Source organism: Cervus elaphus, chromosome 24, assembly GCF_910594005.1.
Source record: "Cervus elaphus chromosome 24, mCerEla1.1, whole genome shotgun sequence".
In the NCBI taxonomy this organism is placed as follows: domain Eukaryota; kingdom Metazoa; phylum Chordata; class Mammalia; order Artiodactyla; family Cervidae; genus Cervus; species Cervus elaphus.
The window spans coordinates 41,233,132-41,254,481 of NC_057838.1; the positions used below are offsets into that span (position 1 = coordinate 41,233,132).

At 44.0% G+C, this 21,350-nt stretch overlaps 1 long non-coding RNA gene across 1 annotated transcript in view; it reads left to right on the forward strand.

Moving 5' to 3' along the window:
* LOC122683272 overlaps positions 1 to 21,350 on the forward strand; it is a 230,958-nt gene that overhangs the window by 87,056 nt on the left and 122,552 nt on the right. Inside the window, exon 2 of the long non-coding RNA XR_006337666.1 lies at positions 5,103 to 5,178. This is a non-coding gene — a long non-coding RNA (uncharacterized LOC122683272). The remainder of the gene's footprint in view (positions 1 to 5,102; positions 5,179 to 21,350) is intronic.

The following is a 21,350-nucleotide window of genomic DNA, read 5'->3' on the forward strand; positions in this document are numbered from 1 at the left end:
GAGACAAAGATGTGATGAAGTAATAATAACAGCTGAACAGTTCACAAAGTTCTGAGAAATTTACCAAGCTTCACACAACTTTGGGAGGAAGGTACTGTACTTATTCCCATTTTATAGGTGAGAAAATCAAGGCCCAGGTACTTGTGGGTACTTGCTCAAATCACAGACCTAATAAACATCAGAATTAGAATTAAACCTCAGTATTCTGACTGCAGAGTTCATGACCTGAACTTTTGTGGTCTTCAGTCTCTTGTAGGATAGGTCAGCACCTGTGGGGATGTGGAGTGATATAGCCCACTGGGGACCTGGGAGAACAGACAGATATAGGCTCAGCATCTCCTGGGGTGATTCCCACAGGTCTCCCAGCTCTGTACTTCCCACCCCACTTGGCTCTTTACAGCCGCACCAGCTTGGATTGGATTGACTGTGAAAAACATTTCCAACATTTCTAGTCTGGATGGGCAAAATCAGTCTAAACTCTCTAAGGTTTGGCCGTGTACCAAGAAGATCCCTTCAGAGATTATTCTGAAGCTAGCATTCTGTTCTCTGGGATGACGGTTATTTTAAAAAACCTTAAGTAGGTCATTGGCGGTGCCATGTGGTGCCTCCAACCTTGGCTGTCCACTAAAATCAACCCCGGGAGGTTTTTAAATGTCTCCGTCTCCAGGCCACAAGTTGACCAATTGTGTCAGAATCTCTAGAGGTCAGACCCAAGCGTTAGTAATTTTTAAAGCTCCCCAGGGGAGCCCAAGCAGCCGTTGAATTTGAGAATCACAGCCCCTCATTATGCAAAGAGTAGACCAGGGACCCACAGCATCAGCCTCCCAGGAGGCTGTTAGAAATGCAGAACCTCAGGCCCCACCCCAAACCTGCTGATTCAGAATCTGCATTTTCATAAGGCTGATTTCTGTCTGCATTAAGATTTGAAAATCACAGCTCTAGAATCACACTAATATTGTGGCCACTAACCACGAGTGGTTATTTAGACTTAAATGAAGTAAGAATTCAGCTTCTCAGACACAACAGCCATATTTCAAGTGCTCATTTGCAGCTAGTGACCACCATATTGAGCAGCACAAATAAAAATCATTGAATCATTGCAGAAAGTTCTGTTGGACTGCACTACGCAAGAATATTCTGGAAAGAGGTGGTAATCAGTCAATCTTTTTCCTTTGGATGCTATAGGCATACCAATAAACAAACAATGCTTGCCCTTTGAAAGGAACAAAACTGGTATACACTCAACTGGGCACTAAAGGGGACCCAGGTATCCTCTTGTCAAAAGCTCGTTTTACACTACTTTTTACAAAACACCTACATTAGTACTTGTTTTTGGTAACTGAATGAAATCCAGAGAGGATTTTTGCTTTAACCAGAAAAGACTAAAAGTTAGAATACAGTTCAGGGTTGGTTTTGAAGTGAGTTGTCTTAGAGGCAGCATGAGGGACACCACCCAGCTCTTTCAGGAGCCACACTCAGCATCTCAGCATCAGGCCACCATAACTTTGAACTACATTCACGAGCATCTGTGCTTTATCTTAACTTATCTTGTGCATCCATTATCAAGATGTGTCCTGAGGTAATTGCTTCTTTACTTTACAGCCAGTTCAGCTTAGGAAAGCTTCATTCTACTTTCAGATAGTGGGGGAAACCTGTAAATCTAGATGATTTAGTTTCTGTTCATTTTAAATAAAGCAAGAACAAAACTTCATCTTCCCAAGCCTTGGGTGAGAACAGTTTGTGGGGCTGGGGAACATAGGAGTAAGGGAGAGAGGAGAAATGTGAGAAGCAAGATTGGTTTCAAATGTAGAGCAGAATGCAGGGCAGTAAGCCCTGGTCCCCATCCTCCCCTGCTGGTCACCGCCAGGGCAGCAGGAACACACTTGGAAACTAGATGTGACTGATTGTGCCAATATGAAAAGCAGGCATTCTGTCAGCTAACAGATAGCCAAGTTACAATGTGACATGGCTGGGGGCTTAGCTTGTTTATCTTTGAGGAGTTTTTGTTGCAGAAGGAAATTCAGTCTGTTTAGCAAAATCCTTCCTTTTGGGGGGAATGGCCAGTGATGTTTCTCCTGGAAGACTGGTGGCTGAAAGCATGATGTATAGTGCAGCTAGTGCTGAGCAGAACCATAATAACAGAGCGTCCAGCAGTGGAGAGTGATGAGAATTTTCCTGGGAGAAAGTTGCTCACTAAATGTCAGGTACCGTTCTAAGCATATTACGTGTATTAAGTTATTTAATCCGCATAACAGCCGCATAGGATGGATAGGTATTATGTACGTCCCCATTTTACCCAAAGGGAAACTGAACACAAGATCTTAGAGTTAGTAGGTGGCCCAGCCAGGATTTGAACTCTGAGAGCCTGTGCTTTTTGGTACCATACGGATAACCCGAGAGACCCCTAAGGTCTCACCTGATCACAAATACCACCCACACCCCACCCCTCATTGACCATAGTACCTCTTTACATGTACTGTCTCATTGCATGTTCTTACCAGCTCTTTTAGGTGGGTACTCTTATTCTTGCCATTTAATAGATTAGCAAATTGGAACTCAAAAAAAGCAAATAATAATTTGTTCAGAGTGTTTCAGTTAAATAAGTGGTTAAGTCAAAATCCAAATCCAGGAGCCTGGGCTCTGCTCTAATCTGGGTCACATTTTTTGAGCAAAGACCTGTGTCTCTCAAATGTCCGCTATGAAAATGAACCTCAGTTGTATAGGACAGGGATGACTCTTTTTATTCAGTCCCAGGCAAGAACACTGAAGTGGGCTGCCATTTCCTTCTCCAATGCATGAAAGTGAAAAGTGAAAGTGAAGTTGCTCAGTCGTGTCTGACTCTTTGCGACCCCATGGACTGCAGCCTACCAGGCTCCTCCGTCCATGCGATTTTCCAGACAAGAGGACTGGAGTGGGGTGCCATTGCCTTCTCCATATCTAGTGCCTGGAGCTGCCCGATTAAGTAGATACATGCACACTGATCCCTTTAACTTAGATTTCTCTAAATTTCTGTCTTCTGGCCGTCTTTGAACAATTCCTGCTCTGTCTATCTGATTTCACTCACTCCTGGGTGTTAATATCCCCATATTTGGATGAATCCCAAACCCACATCTTCAGCCCAGACTTGCGTTCAAGTCTCCATCGCTTTAGTTCCACCTGCTGCCAGGACCTCAACACCTGGATTCTCCCTAGTATAGCAAAGGCTGGGGTATTCACCCAGATCCCACTGGGTCGTTTTTCACCCCCATTTCTCAGCTGCTGCCTGCACTGTTGCAGCTGAAGGCTCTCACCTGCAACCTCCCCCAGAAACTTGCCCTTGGGCAGCAGGGGCTGCCTCACTGTGGGTTGCCTGCAGGTCCCATAAGCCCCACCTTCACTTGACCTCAGGCATAGACACGGTAGAGATTTGAGGGGTTATGGGCAGGGCATTGGTGGTGTCTGTTCCATGAATCTCATGCACATTCCTTAGATTAGCAATCAGTACCTTCCTGTGTGCATGCTAAGTTGCTTTAGTTGTGTGCAACTCTTTGCAACTCTATGAACTGCCAGGCTCCTCTGTCCATGGGGTTCTCCAGGCAAAAATACTGGTGTGGGTTGCCATGCCCTTTGCCAGGGGATCTTCCTGATCCAGGGATTGGATCCACATCTCTTAACATCTCCTGCATTGGCAGTGGGTTCTTTACCACTAGTGCCACCTGGGAAGCCCGCACTACCTCCCTGTGCTGTTCTTAAGTAGCTCAGTCTTGTCCGACTCTTTGTGACCCCATGAACTGCAGTCTGCCAGTCTCGTTTGTCCATGGGGATTCTCAGGCAAGAGTACTGGAGTGGATGGCCATTCTCTTTTCCAGGGGATCTTCCAAACCCAGAGATCAAACCCAGGTCTCCTGCATTGCAAGTGGTTCCTTTACCGACTGAGCCACCAGGCTGTAAAGGCTGTAGCCACTGGCTACAAATCTTTGCTCCTGGTCAAGCACAGAGCAACTCCACATTCCTCAACATGGAGGAATATTGCTCTGCCTTTTGGACTTCTTACTTTTGCTCACTGTGGTTCATGTACCTGGAATGCTACTCATCCTTTGAAGGCCAATGACATTGCCTCTCAGTCCGTGAGGTAGTCCCAAATGATGCTTGTCTTTGCCATGTGGGTGATGGTTAGATATGAATGGATCTCTAGTCATCATGGTGGGAAATGAATCTGATTCATCTTAGCTGTCTCTAAGCATTCTAGGTTGAATCTTGCCCCCACTAAAATCTGCTGAAGTCTTAATCCTCAGTACTGTGACTTTGACCTTATTTGGAAATGGGGTCTTCTCAGATGTAACAAGTTAAGGTGAGGTTTTTAGGGCAGACCCTAATCCAGTGTAACCAGTGTCCTTGTAAGAAGAGGAGTAGAGACACAGAGACAGACTTGCACAGAAGGAAGGTGACATGAAGACAGAGGGAGAATGCTGCCTGACAACACAGGCAGAGACTGATGATGTGCATGCCAACCAAGTCAGGGTAAGGATCCCTGGCAATGCCAGAATCTAGGAGAGAAGCATGGGGCAGATCCTCTCCTAGCATGGTGGTCCTGCCAACACCTTGATTTCAGATGTCTAGCCTCTAGAGCTATGAGAGCATACATTTCTGTTATTTTAAGATGCCCAGTTTGTGGTGCTTTGTCGTGGCAACCCTGGGAAACTACTACGTTAAGTCTGTGACACAGTGCCGTACTCAGAGAAGGACACCGACAAAGCCCTGTGCAATTCAAATGGTGGCAGTTGATTCTCTCACTGCTTCTTTTACAGACTCTTTAACATTGATGGCAACATACCTTGGCAAAGCTTCTAAACCTCGGGTTTGTCATTCCATACTTATAAAGCCACCCTTTCCTACCAAATACCCTTACCAGTAAATTCCATGTATACTTGTATATTTGTGAGGGAGAAGGCTTACACTCTAATATATTAGTTATGTATTGCTGCGTAACAAGTAACTCCAAAGTACAGGGGCTTCAAACAATAAGAATAATCACTCCTTATTTGTGACGTTTCTGTGGAGTGGCTTGGTTTGGAGATTCTGACTCAGCATCTCTCACAAGGTTTCCATCTCATATCACCCAGGGCTGCAGTCACCCGAAGGCTCAACTGAGGCTGGAGGATCCACTTCTAAGGTGCCTGCCTGGAAGACTGGTTCATGGTAAGTGCTCAATAAATAAGTAAATGAGGTTTGTAACAAGAAATATATGAATAAGCAGTAAGTTAGGGAAATGAGATTCCTCAGGTCCTTGGATGACTAAACTGGGTGTATAGTTTATTATGTAGACAATGGGGAGTTTGAGGCAGGAATCAAAAAGAAGCATATGTTGGAGAGTTATGAGATCAGTATGACAACAGAGTATTATATTACCTATATATTATAGGTTGTAGAATTCAGCAACCTTAAACATCAGAATCACCTGGAAAGCATGGTAAAATACAGGTTACTGCAACCCCCACTCTTTCTCTTTTGGACTCAGTAGGTCTGGGATAGAGTCCAAGAATTTGAATTTCAAAATACATTCCTAGGTGACGCAGGGGCTGCTAGTCCAGGGGCCATACTTCCTGGGAGGGAGGAAGAAAGAGAAGAAAGACTAGCGTGACCTTTGGCTGATGACTAAGTGCCAGATAGACAGCAGACTGTCTGTGCGCACTGTGGTAAATGATGGATAATGCACGTAGTGCAAGGAGCTGCCAAAAGAAATAGCTACAAGAATGGCAAGCAATTATGGCATTGGGTGCCTGTGTTTCTTTTCAGGGTAAACCTCTGTCATTAGAAAACTCGCAAAACCTTGGCTTACAAAGCGAGTAGATAATGGAATTGGAGAATAAGCTTTCCTGCTTTGTCCAAGTTGAGGATTTCTGTTCACTAATAACTACTTGAGGCCAGGGGCTAAAATGGCACAGATGAGTTGCAAGATTGTACCATAAATAATGCTGGTAAAACCATTTGAACCCACAGGTTCATTAAATGTTGAGTTGAGTCTAGGATGGTAGGAGTAAGACAGTCTGTCTTCCATGTATTTTTCTTAGGACCCCAAGGTGAACATTTGTTGTTTCTTCCACACAGAAGTCTTTCCTCCTTCGTATTTGTACCTGCACTCTCCTGTCATCTTCTTTGGGAAATTGCTTGTCTTCATAGAGTTCCATATAATACTTGTCAGGCTGACAGTCTCCTTAGGTCCTCTCTTTTGGCTTCAGGGGCAGGCATGGGATTGAGGTCTGGCCAATCCACAGTGTCCCCTCCCTGCATCCCTAGTCATTGGGCTAAGGAGTCATGTGACCTGGGCATAGCCTATCTGAGTCCTCCTCTTGGTCTCAGAAGAGAGAACTCTTTTTCCTCTGAAGATGCAAAGATGTGAGGATATGAGTGAAGCATGCAGCTCGTCCAACCCCCAGACATGAATGAAGCCCTATTGTCATGGAAGAGAATGAGCCCTACTCATAAAGGAAAAGAGAAGCTGAATTTTGGAGAGAGAGAGATCCTTCTTACTTGTACCACTAGAATCCCATAGTCAATACCACATGCAGTTGTTTCATTTGCATGTGTCAAAAAAAATTCCCTTTTTAACTTAAGCTTGGAGCTTGTTTCTGGCAATTTTAGCTATAAGAATCTGAACAATCAAGTCCATTTAGCCACCTGTAACCTTCTAACTTCTAGAAATTGGCTGCTGCCTGGGGAAACTGTTAATCCCATACTCAGATGCCTCCATCAGTGCTGCAGGAGTTCTTTGGAGATGTCTAAAATTTCAGGGCATTGTCCCTATAGGAAACATTGAGTATACACATTTGGTTTGGAAAAGCTAAACAGAAAGAGGCAAAGAGAGAGAGAAAAGCTTGAATCAGTCTATTTAGGAGGAAAAAAAGGAAGGAAAAGTGGTAGAAGACACTGGTCCTGTTTATAGTGGATGAGAAAAGGCAGGGTCTCTGTTATCAAGCAGTGAAAAACTTAATGGTTCCTGGTGGTCAGGAACTTTTCCTCCACAAAGCCCACTAGTGCCTGGCATTTTCTGTGTGGCTCAATGGTAAAGAACCCGCCTGCCAATGCAGGAGACATGGGCTCCATCCCTGGGTCAGAAAGATCCCCTGGAGAAGGAAATGGCAACCCACTCCAATATTGTTGCCTTGGAGAATCCCATGGACAGAGGAGCCTGGTTGACTACAGTCCATGGGATCATGAAGAATTGGTCGTGATTTAGTGACTAAACAACAACTACCACCTGGTGTTTGTAGGGTGTGCCAACTCTTCCAGGGGAGCTGAAGTTACATAACCTACACATTTGACTAAAGTGAATTCACCTCCACACCCTCTTCACAAAGAACAGAGAAGGGAGGAACAATTTCCACAGTGCAGCTGTTCCGTCCATCCACCCCACCCAGCGGGCTATGACAGTGTGACTTCCTACTCACATCTCACTGCATTTGTGGGCATTAGGAGGGATTTTCCAAGAGCCATTTTAATTGTACAGCCTTTTCATCTTTGTGAAAATTTAGAACCCAGCTCCCTGAATAAGATGAGACATCCACCACCAGAAGCCCCCAAATTCAAACTCTTACCCAAGAACGTTCAGAGGGCTTGAGTAGGGGGTGGCTCTCAAAATATATCTGGTGATCACATGAGTCTCAGTGTTCATAAGCCACAGATAACTGGGTTCCATAGTATTTGAAATCACTTTTAGACTCCTTTACTGCTCTGGTCTGTTGTGGCTGATAAGTTCAGCACAATGTCTTGTGATATGTGGGTAAAATCCTCTCAGCAGAATTCACCAGACAACTTTCACACCATTGAATCACTCTAGACTCCAAGGCAGTAACTCTGCCATCAACAACACATAGGGAAGGCTAAACTTGGTGGTTGGTCTGTTTTGTGTGTGGTGGGCACTTGCTGTTCTACTTGCCCAGCGGCGCTTTTTAGTTGGAATGATTTTTATTTGGTCTGACTTCCTGAAATAGAATCCATTGCCAGCTAACTCCAAAAAGTCTGTCAGGACAGAGAGCAAACTGTCCAGGGTTCTTGGCTCGGCGGTTTGGGGATGAGACACCGCTGGAAGTGAGGCAAGGTGCAGGATATTCAAATCTGATATCGAAACAGTCTGTGTGTGTTTAGGGAGTCACCACAACATTTGACTTGACATCCCCACCCAAACCCCAAATCCCAAACCCCAAACAGGTTCCACTCCAATAGCCAGACTCCAGTCCATGGTTTCCAAGCGTCTTTTGAATGGTTTATTTCTTCCTATTTACAAAGTGAGCTGTTTTTGAAGGGGACATCAGTTTCTATTCATGTCCCGGACCCTGAGTGGGTCTTTGCTTCTTATTTGTCCTTTGCTTTTTTGTTTAGGCCACAGAACACGTGGAGCCGGTAACTAGGGACCTGCGACAGGCACCATCACCTGATATGATGTATGCACAGTGATGGAAGAAGTGATCATAAAATAAATAAGGCTCATCTAGCTGTGTTTTTGTGCAAGTTCCAAACCCACACACAAGCCTCACCCTTGGCATGTACTCATTTCCACTGAGGAAAAAGCAAAAGAGAAAAGGCTTGTTGGGAGCCTGATGTTGGCGCATAGAACTTAGCAAATGCTGTGTGCCTTGCGTGCACAGGAGAATTCTTTTCAGAGGGAGGATGACGAGGAAGCAACATGGTTTCTGCAAATTAAGGCACTTGATGCGCAACTCTCAGTGTGATTTTTCTGTCTTCATTAGACCCACTTTGGATTTCTTGCCTTAGTTTCTTTTGGTGGACCATTTTCCTTCATTGTAATTTCACTACTTAATTACCCCAGCCTCAGTCTTCTGAGGCAGCATGCCAGCGAGATCAAGTTTATTTTTGAAGTCTATCACATTTCCTTCTTTTATTCCTCACCTCTTCTTCCTTTCCTCTTCACCCCTCCCACAAAACCTCTAAAACATTAACCACCCCCACATGGCACTCCTTTTGTAATCCACCCAAGCCTGTCATTTTTTTTTTTTTCAGTTTCTAATTATTTTCTACTCTGTGCCAGTGGTCAGCAAACTTTGTTCTGTAAAGGACCACAGTAAATAGTTTCAGCTTTGCGGGTCATGCTGTCTCTGTTGCAACTGCTCCAGTCTGTAATTGTGTCATAAAGTAGTCATCAGCAGTGCATATCTCCACTCCAGAAGAATCATCATGTGTCTCAGAAACATCAGTCATCTTCTTTCACAAAATACACTGCTTCAGCTATGCCATGGAGTGAATTTGTGCTGTCCAAATTGATATGTTGAAGCCCTCACCCCTAATTTGATGGTACTTGGTGACAGCCTGTGGTAGATAATTTCATTTAGGTGAGATCAGCAGGGTGGAGTGCCCAAGAGAGGGTTATTGTCCTTATAAAAAGAGACACTAGAAAGTTCTTTCTCTACATCTCTCTTTCTGCTTCATGAGGACATAGTGAGAAGGCAACCGTCTGCAATCCAGGAGAAGGGCTGTCACCAGAACTGTATCACCTGGTGCCTTGATCTTAGAATTCCCAGCCGCCAGGACTGTGACAAATGTATGTCTCTTCTGCAATCCACCAAGTGTCTGACATTCTGTTATAGCAGCCTGAGCAGACTAAGACAACCTTCAAAGCAAAAGAAAACAAAACTGCCACCCCCCAAAACAGCCCTTGGGCGCATAGCTGATGGCATTGGTGATCCTTGCCTTCTAGGGTTTGTGTACCTATGTAATCCCTACTCTTGGGGTATGAGTGCACCTAGCAGCTTCCTTCTAACCAATAGAATAGAACAAAGGTGATGATACAGTCTCCATGCTTATATCATGTAAGGTCACAATGTCCATCTTGCTAACAGATCGTCTCCTTTGCTGGCTTTGACAAAGCATGTCTCATGTGGTGAACGATGCTACAGTGAGGCCCACGTGGCAGGAAACTGACAGTGGCCTCTAGCTGGCAGCAAGCAGGGAACTGAGGTCTCTGTCTGAAAGCCTTCCAGGAACTGGGTCCCATCATCAACCATGTGAGTTTGAAAGTGGATCTTTTCCCAGTTGAGTATTTAGTTGAGACACTTGTCACGGCCAAAACCTTAATTGCAATCTTACAGAGAACCCCACTAAGGCATTTCCACACTCCTTATGGCAGAAAGTGTGAGATGACAGATGTATGCCATTTTAAGTGGCTAAGTTGTGATCATTTGTTACACAGCTACAAATAACCGATATGGGTTGAAACATGGGTTTTTCATGTGTTCAAGTCTCTTGCCTCCACTGTGCACTCCTATTGTCCTGGGCAAGCTGTGTATGCACTGAGAGCTTGAATCTTCTCGTATGCAGAGTGAGACAATAGCAGAGCCCACAGTATAACAAGTATTCAATTATTCTTAGCTATTATTATTTTTAAGTGCTAAGGAATTGCAGAAGAGGGTAATTTAATTTTCTCCAGAATCAGGGAAAAATAATTATAACTAACACTTCTACTGGGCTCTCAAATTTATGAGCTTGCATAGAAATTATTGAGTTTGGTCATTACTGCATGATTCTCAGCTCTAGATGATTTTCTCCTCTGGTGTATATATAGTGATATTTTTGGCTATCACAGCTTGTAGAGCGAGCTCCCGGCATTGAGAAGGTAGGGGCCAGAGATGCCACTAAACATTCTGCAATGCATAGGACAGCTCCCCACAATGAAGAATTATAGGACCAGGACTTCAGTAATACTGAGGTTGAGAAACCATACTCTAGCAATTCCGTGTGTGTGTGTATGTGTTTGAGGGATCATGCATGACTCATAAATGAGAAAGCAAACCAAGAGAGGCTGAATTCCAGAAGGGGTAGGAGATTATATAGGCGCTATATTGCAGAATTGGGGCAGAAATCTTTAATTTCAGGCCCCAGATTCATTCCTTTTTCTTCTCCCAGCTTCACCTATCTATCCTGTCTAGAGGGCCATTGATATCAGCCTGGAGTCAAGAGCCAGTATGCTTTGGCCCAAGGAAGGGACCATAATGGTGGAGATTTTAGGCCATGTAGCTTGTGAAGGGGAACTGGAATTCTTTCGGAAGAGATCATTTCAATCCCACTTGGTAGAGTTTAGAGTTAGGTTGATAGATATCTTCCACCAGAATCCAGAGACATTCTTGCCTAAATATAAACTTAAGCTTTTGTATTGTATTGTATTCTCTTCCAACTCCTGAGAACATTTCAGGCTAACATGGACAGTCAATCAAGCAACATCTCTGGTCACTGTTTTCTGCTGAGACCTGTATCATTAAGACCCCTTAACCTGTACTCATGTCCCCATTTGACAGATGAGGAGACTGCACCTCTGAAAGGAATGCAGTGGCTTGTCAAAGGGCACACAGATTGCAAAGGGTGGAGCTGGGATATGAACCCAGGCCCTTCAACTTAAAGTCCACATTAATTTCCCCAATAGAACTGAACCCACTATGCATCCAGCTCTGATTGGGGTATTGGGGTGTGTGTGGTAGAGTATATAAAATTTCTTGCTTTCAAGCAATTTATGACCTAGAGGAGGAGATGCAGTTATAAGCAGGTGACTAAACTATAAGTGTAAGTGCAAATGTGTGCTTCTAACAGGTGCAAACCTCACACTCTTGGGATTGCAGGGGAGAGAGAGAGAGAGAAATGTTCTGGAAGGTGGGACCGAGGGACATGTGGAAAGGCTTCAGGGAAGAGGTGGTACTTGAGCTGAAACTTAAATTTCAGGCAGAACAAAAGGCCAGTGCCCCAAACCAAACAGTAGATACACTTGTTAAAAGTGGTTTCTGGCTCCAGATGATTGTTTTTAAAAGTTCCTCATTCAACTTTCAGCCAGTCCTCCATGACAGAGCTCTGGGATTTCACACATGTTCTGATTATTGCTCTTTTTTTTTTTTCCCTTTCGTAATTGCACAACTGAGCAACCAAGTTCTCTAAGCTTCTGTTCAGGCCTGAAGATTTGCCGTATTTGGCATGCCTTGTGGTTTCCGTCATCATCCTGATTAAACTAAGTTTATGAGACAAGCCGCTTATCACTGCTATCAGCACTTTTGTTTCCCTGTTTCTGCTCATTTTCCCTAAATAATCAGAGCTAAGAGCTCTTAAATAGTCAAATAATCACCCTAACAGTCATTCACATAACACTCACTAACACACTAAGCGATGTGGAAAATAGAACCATGGATGAGAAGACCCTATACTCTCAGAACTTGGACCATCCGTTCAACTGCTCATGAACATAAACCTGATTTCTGTGTGTGAAGGATGATTTGGGGGCTCTGGAAGCAGAAAGCATGAATATGCAGGTGATGTACATTCATTTATTTATTCATTCACTCCATAAATGTTTATTAGATATCCACTCTATGCCAGGCTCTGTTTCAGGGACTGGGGATGAAGCCTTAAACTACCTATCAGGTTTCTGCCTTTGTGGAGCTTCCAGACCAGATGAGGGAGATGGACCGTAAGTAAGTGAGCAAATTTATAAATAAGGTAAATTCAAATCGCAACAAGTAGGACTGCCAGGTCAAATATAATATGCCCAGTTAACATAAATTTTGGATAAAGACCACTTTTTTTAGTGAATGTATTTTCCAAAATTGCATTCTGTACTTTTATTTCTTAAGTCAGGCAACACTAGTCTTAAGAAAATAGATGAATTAACTGGGATAGTGTATCATTCAGGGTTCTGCCAGAGAAAGAGAACCAGTAGGCTACCTATTTTTAGAGATTTTTGCAAGGAATTGGCTTAAGAAATTATGAGTGATGGATAAGAAATTCCAAAATCCACAGGACCGGCTATCAGGAAGGGCAGGCTTGAAATCTTGGGCACAAGATGAAGCTGCTGTCCATAGGCAGAATTTCTTCTTGTTCTTCAGAGAAAACTCACCTCTGCTCTGAAGGCCTTCAACTGATTGGATCAGCACCCCCACCTCCTGCAAATTATGGGAGATAACCTTTCTTACTTAAAGTAAACTGATCATAGACTCTAATCTACCAAATATCTTCCCATCAACACCTAGATTAGTGTTTTATTAAATAACTGGAGAATATAGCCTACCCAAGTCAACACATAAAACTGACCATCACAGATAGGAAGGGGAGGGGTGTTCACAGCAGCAGGGAAAGCTTCTGTGTGGAGGGGACATTTGAGTTGCGACTTGAACACTGAGACATTGATTAGTAGACTGCATTTTAAGAACCAGGAGATTAAAACATACCACGTTAAAAAAAAAAAAAGACCCTGGGGTAGGAAAGAACATATCTTGTTTTCAGAACGCCCCCCAAAAGTCAACATGACTGTAGGTGGAGTGCTCATTAAGGGGAGAGTGGTATGTATTTGGGTGGAAGAAGAGACAGTGACTGGGTCATACAGAAGTGCGAAAGTCAAGTACATGAAACTCCAGAACTAATTCTTTGCAACCCCAAGAGCTGTAGCCCACCAGGGTCCATGGAATTTTCCAGGCAAGAATACTGGAGTGGGTTGCCATTTCCTCCTCCAGGGGATTATTCCAACCCAGGGATGGAACCCGAGTCTCCTGCACCTCCTGCATTGATAGGCAGATTCTTTACCGCCATACTCCAATAAAAATTAATAAATAAAATTTTTTTTAAACTCCAGGACTATTTGTAAAAGGATGTTAATAGGTAGAGAAAAGAGAGTGAGCTCTTTAAAAAGGCTTTTTCCTTAAGTATTTCTGGGTATCTGGTTGGTTCTTAAGATGTTTGCAGACTCAAAAATAATTGTTGTTGGTCATTTAAGCAAGGGGCTCTACCAAGTTGAAATGATTAGGGCTCCACACAGTAAAATTCTCATTGTTTCTGAAAAGGAATCTTTTTGAGAGCTAAAGGGGATGCTTAATAGATGGGCAGCCACTGCAAGGCATCTCCGGTTGAGAGTTTTTTCCTCAGTCTTTGCATTCGGTAACCTTCCTTTAAAGGCTGGTATTGTCAGATGGCAAGCCAATTGTTTGCAATAAATAGCTGAATATGAATCAACACCTACTCTCTGTCTGTGCTTACGGATTCCCGGTTTGTTGAAGACAAGATTCCAACAAATTTCATTAAACAAAAAACAAATCAGTTTTACATGTTGATCCTATATTAGAATTCCATAGGCAGCTTTGTCTCCTAGAACTTGTAAATCTATTTGTGAATCCCCAATGCTGTTGTAGGAAAAATTACTCCCTGAACAATGTGGAGATTCCTGGCATCTATAACTTCCCACAATTTGCCTGTTGCCTCCAAGTCACACCAGGAACCCTCCAAAACAGATATAATAACTTTGGGGAAATCACCTATTCTCTCTAGACCTGGGTTTCCTTATCTATTTTTTTTTTTTTTTGCATGAGGAGTTCAGCTCTGAAGTGTTGTTCAGCCCAAACATTCTTGTTCCATGAGAATTCTCTTAATTGTAAACTGTCTCACTGTGGTGTCTTGATTTGGGAGACAATATACGCAGGAGATGTTGATCTCTGCTGTGAATCACGTGCTAGAGCTGTTTCACTCCCTCAAGATCTTGATGATGAATCTTTCCTGTTCTATCTCCGCATCCCAGCTAACCATCAAATAGTATGTAGTTGTATTCATTATTGTATAAACAACAATATTGTATAAAACAACAAACATTGACTGTCTCACGATTTTCGTGGGTTGAGAATTGGGAGTGACTTAGCTGGACTGTGGTTGCGGGTCTCAGAGCTGCGATGTCCTCAGGGGCCGTCAGCACCTAGTTGTTCAGCTAGGGCTGGGAGAGCCCACGGCTGATGGTGGAGGCCTCAGCCCCTCACCATGTGGGCCTCTCCACCGACTGCTTCATGCAACCTCACAACAGAGCAGCTGGCTCCCCCCAGAATGAGTGTCCCTAGAAAGAAATAAGGAAACTGTAATACCTTTCAAGACCTAGTCTTGGAAGTCATACATCATCAAACCCACCATAGCTAGTTGTTACAACTGAGTCACTATGTCTAGACCCATAATGAAGGGGAGGTGAATTAGGTTCTAGCTTTCAAGGAAAGAGTGTCAAAATTTGTAGACATGTTTTAACTAACCTTGTGTGTGTGTGTCTATGCTAGAGGAATTTTACTCCCTGAGATCTTTTTTTTTTTCCCTGAGATCTTGATGATATTATTCTTCCAACTCTATCTCTCCAATCTTACCCCACTAGTAATTAAATAGTAAATAGCCTATAACTTACCTATCCTTCTGTCTTCTGTAACTTATGACAAGCACAGTGTGACCTGGATTCAGAAAGCTTGCACATTACAAAGATGGCTGCTTTGCTGTTTTCAAGTATTGATTAACTATCAAGGCAATAATTAGCAAGTCTTCCCTCCCCCAACCTTTGAGCAGTCCCTTGCTTGGGGACAGAGAGAAGGGAAGTGAAGTGAAGTGATATTTGCCCAGTCATGTCCGACTCTTTGCAACCCAATGGACTGTAGCCTGCCAGGCTCCTCTGTCCATGGAGTTCTCTAGGCAAGAATGTTGGAGTGGCTTGCCATTTCCTTCTTCAGGGAATCTCTCCAACTCAGGGATTGAACCTGAGTATCCTGAATTGCAGGCAGACTCTTTTACCATCTGAGCTACCAGTGAAGGGTAAAACAAGAAGGTGTTTTGTTTTGTTTTTTCCTTCAACCCCCTTAGAAGAATGAGCCATTCATGCACAATTGCATCCCATGAAAACTTGTGCAGAAATATTCTAGAACCAAACTTGGTAGAGGATATTCTTCTCAAGAGGTTGCCAGCTTATCTAACCAGAGTGTGTGTGGCTGGGATGCCAGATATTCACTGCCCTGGGTGACTTCTCCCTCAGGCTGGGTTCTCCTAGAAGTAGAGCTGGGGTAAGATCTGTGTGCAGGGTTGTTTATTTAGTAGATCCTGAAAACATGGGTAGGAAGTGGAGAAGTGGGATGGGAAGGAATGAGTTATCAAGCTGTTTACTTTCTAGGTGACTAGAGCTTAATTCTACCGGTGAAACTCTGAGAAATGGTGTAAAACCCACATCTCCAAGTTTCGCAAACTAAGAGCAACAAGAAGGCTGGGTTATTTGATCTACAGCCTCCCATCAGACTTTGACAGAGAGCTGCACCTGACTATTTCTGTAAGAAGTTGCTAGATCTGTGTAACAAAGTACCATGAATCGAGCGGCTGAAAGCAACAGGAAAGTGTTGTCTCACAGCTCTGAAGGCCGAGGCGTCTGAAATTGAGTCTGAAGTCTGAAATTGAGGTGTTGACAGGGTCAGGCTCCCTCTAGAACGGTTAGGAAAGGGTCTGTTCCAGGCATCTCTTTACCTTTGGTCGCCTCAGACACATTGCACATGCTTGCAGATGTATCGCTCCAGTCCTATCCTCAAGTGGCCCCCTTGCCTTCCATCGTTGTGTTGTCTTCCCTCCATGTGCTTCTGTCTCTGTCTAAATGTCCCCTTTTAAAAAGAATATCAGCCATATGAGGTTAGCGCCCACCCTAACAATCTCATTTTGTTACTTCTGCACAAAACCTGTTTCTAAATAAGATCACATTCCACGGTACTGGGAGTTAGGACTTAAGTATATCTTTTTGTGGGGATACAGACTCATCCGACCCTGTCTGTTCAGAGCTTGTGTCTGTTGTTGGGAGCAAGAAGGTGTTTCCAGTAGGGATCCTGGCTTGGATCTTTGGGGTTCATTTCTGGTTTGGGGCTCTCTTGGGTTCCCTTTGGAAGAGCCAAGCTTTGAGTGTAGCCATATACAATGTTGGAGACAAGAGGGCCCAAGTGGATGAATCCTCACTGTCCAGATGGTCAGGACAAATCTCAGAGTCATCTCTGCTTCCTCTTTTCCTCTCTTTACTACTTGCAGTCCATGGCAAATACATCTATTCTAGCAAAGCTTTTCTTTTTTTTAAATCTGGAATCCATACATTGCTCTCCATCAGTGCCGAATTATGTTCTCCCACCCAAAGTTACAGGTTGAAGCCCCGCCTCATTCCCTTTAGAGGGATGCACCACATTTGCTGTTCAGTCTTCAGGTCAATTTTATCTTCTCTTTCTCTTGTCTTTCCCTCCCACTCTTTTTCCCTCTTTCTCTTCCTTTTCTCTTCAACCCCTCCTCACTTCTTATGAATCCATAGCAGTCTGAAAATTTTAAAGTGTCGTAGGCATAGAGTATTTTCACAGAGTAATATTAATAGAAAGAATCTAGAAAGAAAGCTGACCCAACTTAGACCCATCTTTGTTGACTTTGGCAAAATGAGGCTTATCCTTTCCAAACTTTTATACTTTTTCCTCCTGCTGGGCTTCTCTCTCACTTCCAAGGCACATGTTTCTCTTGTGCCGGGTGTCCCTTCTAAAACCATATATATATATATATATATATATATATATATATATAAAGAGAGAGAGAGAGAGAGTGTATCTGTAAATACTTAGATATATAGAAAGGTGGGTAGATACATAGATAAATGATAGAAACTCTTCCCTCCCTACTTCTCCTGGGGTGGATTTGTTGTTCAGTCACTAAGTCGAGTCTGACTCTTTGCAATCTGACCCCATGGACTACAGCACGCCAGGCTCCTCTGTCCTCCACTATCTTCCAGAGTTTGCTCAAATTCATGTCCACTGAGTCAGTGATGTTATAACCTAACCATCCCATCCTCTGCAGCCCCCTTCTCCTTTTGCCTTCAATCTTTCTCAGCAACAGGGTCTTTTCCAATGAGTCAGCTCTTCATATCAAGTAGCCAAAGTATTGGAGCTTCAGTCCTTCCAATGAATAGTCAGGGTTGATCTCCTTTAGGATGGACTGCTTTGATCTCCTTGCAGTCCAAGGGACTCTCAAGAGTCTTCTCCAACACCACAGTTTGAAGGCACCAATTCTTTTGTGCTTGACCGTCTTTATGGTCCAATCCTCACATCCGTACATGACTACTGGAAACATCGTAGCTTTGACTGTATGGACCTTTGTCAGCAAAGTGATGTCTCTGCTTTTTAATATGCTGTCTATATTCATCATAGCTTTCCTTCCAGGGAGCAAGCATCTTTTGATTTGATGGCTACAGTCACTGTCTGCAGTGATTTTAGAGTCCAAGAAAGTAAAATCTGTCACTGCTTCCATTTTTTCCCCTTGTATTTTCTCCTAAAGTAATATCTGCTCCAAAACAGAGATACCAAGAAACTGGCTGAAGCTGGGGTGTTTGAGCTGGTGTATGTGTCTGCCCAGCCAGGCCTATCTACCTGGAAAATACAGGATAGGAGATGGACAGGATCCCACAATTCTCACAGAGCCTGACTTCACTGCTGTGCTTCCCAATCAGTCATCAAAAGCCAACAAAGAGGAATTGGGGGCCCTGCATTTCCTGGGAGCCATTGGAAAGCATCAGTGGGTCAGTGTCTGATAGGAGGTATTTCATTCCTTCTTGGGTTGGTAATGCTGAGGAATCCATGGGTCTAGTCTATCACAGCAGACACTGCCAAGCCTCACCTAGACTAGACCTCCTCTCTCAGCTGCTGACTTCCAACTGCCAGCACCTCTATTTCTTTGCCTTGGAACTTTCTCTTGCTGTTGGGACCCTCTGGGAGCACGCCTCAACTAATTCCTGATGGGACTTGGTGTGTAAAATCCCAACTCTCTCATCTACTAGCTCTTCGAGTTTCTTCAGTGGGACTCAGCTCTAGACTCCCACATGGGTAGCTGGCTTGAAAATACACCCTTTATTGACTGCTCTCCCTTCCCTCTCATGTTTCCTGCTTGGCTATGGTGTTTCCATCCTTCTCAAATAAACTACCTGCATTCGAATAATCCTGTCTCGTGGAGGAAGTACTTACTACCACGACACACACACTAAAACAAGTTGACTTTGAACAGAGCCATAAAGTATGGACTTTCCAATCACGTAGACCCAGGGTTTAATTCTCACTCCACCAGAAATGAGCTGTGTATGGACAGTCATGTCATCTCAGAATGTCATCTGTAAGATTAGGATAATAATGCATCAGACTCCTAAAGTGGAAGAGGATTCAGTGAAATTATGCAAGAGATGTGCTAAGCATAGAGCCTGGCTCTTAGTGAGTGCTCAGAAAATGGTAATCAAATTTTGTTTCATTTGTTGTTAAATTTCCACTCTCTTGGCTTACTGCCACTTGGGGACGGTAGCAGAGAGTGCAGGTGTCATCTACACTGGGCGGCAGCCAAAGGTTCAGGAGTTGGACAAGGGAATCCAGGCAACAAGGAAGCCCAAGATTAAAGCAAAAGCCACGTGCCATTGAGGGGCAGGGCAAGGAGGGGAGCCAGGGGCAGCACTTCACAGGCTTCACTCTGCATGCAAATCACTTGGAAAAATTGTTGAAATGCCGATTCTGATCCAGTGGGTCAGGGCGTCAGCCTGAGCTTCTGCGTTTCTAACAAGCTCCTGGGTGATGTCAGTGCTGCTGATCTTCAGCCCACATGTGAAGTTACAAGGAACTAAGGTTTGGAGAGCAAATGCCAAAGCCAGGAGAAAAGAAGGATTGGAAGTTAGAGTCCACAACCCAAGTATGATCAAGGCCAGCCAATAGTATATTTGCATTATATTTTCTATCACTTATCTGGAGCTGTGCTGTCCAGTATGGTGGCCACGAGCCCCATGTGGCTATTGGCACTTCATCCTGATTGGGATGAGCTGGGCATGTAGCATACCCACTGGAATTTAGGTACCAAGGAGAGAATGTAAAACAACTCAATACTTAAAAAAATACCAGTTCATGTTTTAATGATAATATTTGGGATATATTATGTTAAATATAATATTTACTAATTTCAATTTCACCTATTTCTTTTTACTTTTTTTTTTTTTTAAGTATTGCTACTAGAAAATTTTGAGTTACATTTGTGGCTTGCGTTAAATTCCTGTTGGCCATCACTGGTCTAGAAAGGGCCTCCTTCTCCCCCCTCTCTCTGCTCTGCTGCCCAAGAATCCATCCTTAACAATTCCCGAAGTGCCTTGGGGAAAACTCAAGAGTAGAGAGGCTCGTTGCTCTGAAGGGGAGACGGGCAAGCCCACAAAAGGGAGCTGTTTGGGAGGAACAAGGCAGAAACATGCCAAGTCATTCTCTGCAACAGCAGAGCTATTGCCGTGGGGCCAGCAGGGCGGCCTGGATCCCAGAGATGCCAGCCTGCCATGCTCCAGTGCCTTATGTCTGGGCCTCTCCAGTCCTTTTGCAAGTTTTCCTCCCCATCCTGGGCGACAGGTAATTAGCAGGGCCAGCTGGCAAGCTCCATCAGGCACTGTCGCCAGAGAGCCGGCAGCCGGCCTGCAATTACTGTAATCCTGGCTTGGTCTCCTAAAGAGAGCTCTATTCAGCACTCCCTCTGCAAGCTGGCTCTGGGTGATGGGGCTCGTAACCTCTACATTCTCAGGGTGTCTCTTGGCAATGAAAGGCCTACAGAAGAAAGTCCCCAGTGTGCAGACTTGCCACAGGCTTCCCTTGGTAAATAACCGGGCAGTTGGGCATAAGTCACTGCCTGTTGGCAGCATGGGGAGGCGGTATTTGAAATGTCTCGCCCAAGCCATCTATTCCTCAGACAGTTGCTTTTGCATGTTCCCAGTAACTCTTCTTTCAGTAAAGCATTTCTCAGAACCGACCACCAGTCTTTTCAGCTCCAGGAAGCTTGTCCAGGGCAGATCCTGGGCACCTCAGAAATACATTAAGAAGGATGCTTGAAAATCCATTAATCTTAGCTTCCATGTAGTGAGAAGGAAATGAGAAGAAAGGCTATTTTATCAAGTTGGGGACTACAGGCAAAGCCAGTCTGCAAAGAGTCAGCAGAAAGATCTTCCTGGTCACTGCACTAATATTTTAGCTTCTCAAGCCTCAGTCTTCTCATAAGAAAAATGGGTGTAGTTACAGGGGCATTATGGTGATGAATGCAACATTCTGTGTGATGGTTCAGCATGGCAAGCATGTGAACATGAGCGGTGAAACTAAATGCAATAATAGGGAATAAACTCAAAGAAGCAAGACGGATGGAATGCGTGTAGGTGTTCCACACTGGAATGTTCCAAACTGGAGAAGTGAGGTTTAATGGCAGGGACTCCTTTTAACACCCAGTCACCTTGAAAGTCTGTCCACACTACATTATCTGTGAGGTCTGGTGCAACATGAAAATGCAGCGTCCCTTGTTCAAAATTCAAGAAAAAGGTGCTATTGAAGGTACTAACATAGAAAACTTTTTTCATTCTTCCACGGTTTATCTCTACCTTTGTATCTCTCTCTGACTATCTTCCCCTATGTTTCTATTTCCTATTTAATGTCCCACTCCTTTGGGCAGGGAGGTACTCACCTGACCAGTGCAGACCAGCTCAGGGACCTGGGATGTACACTCAGCACATGCAAGCATTCACTCCCACACCCCCTCCCTCTATC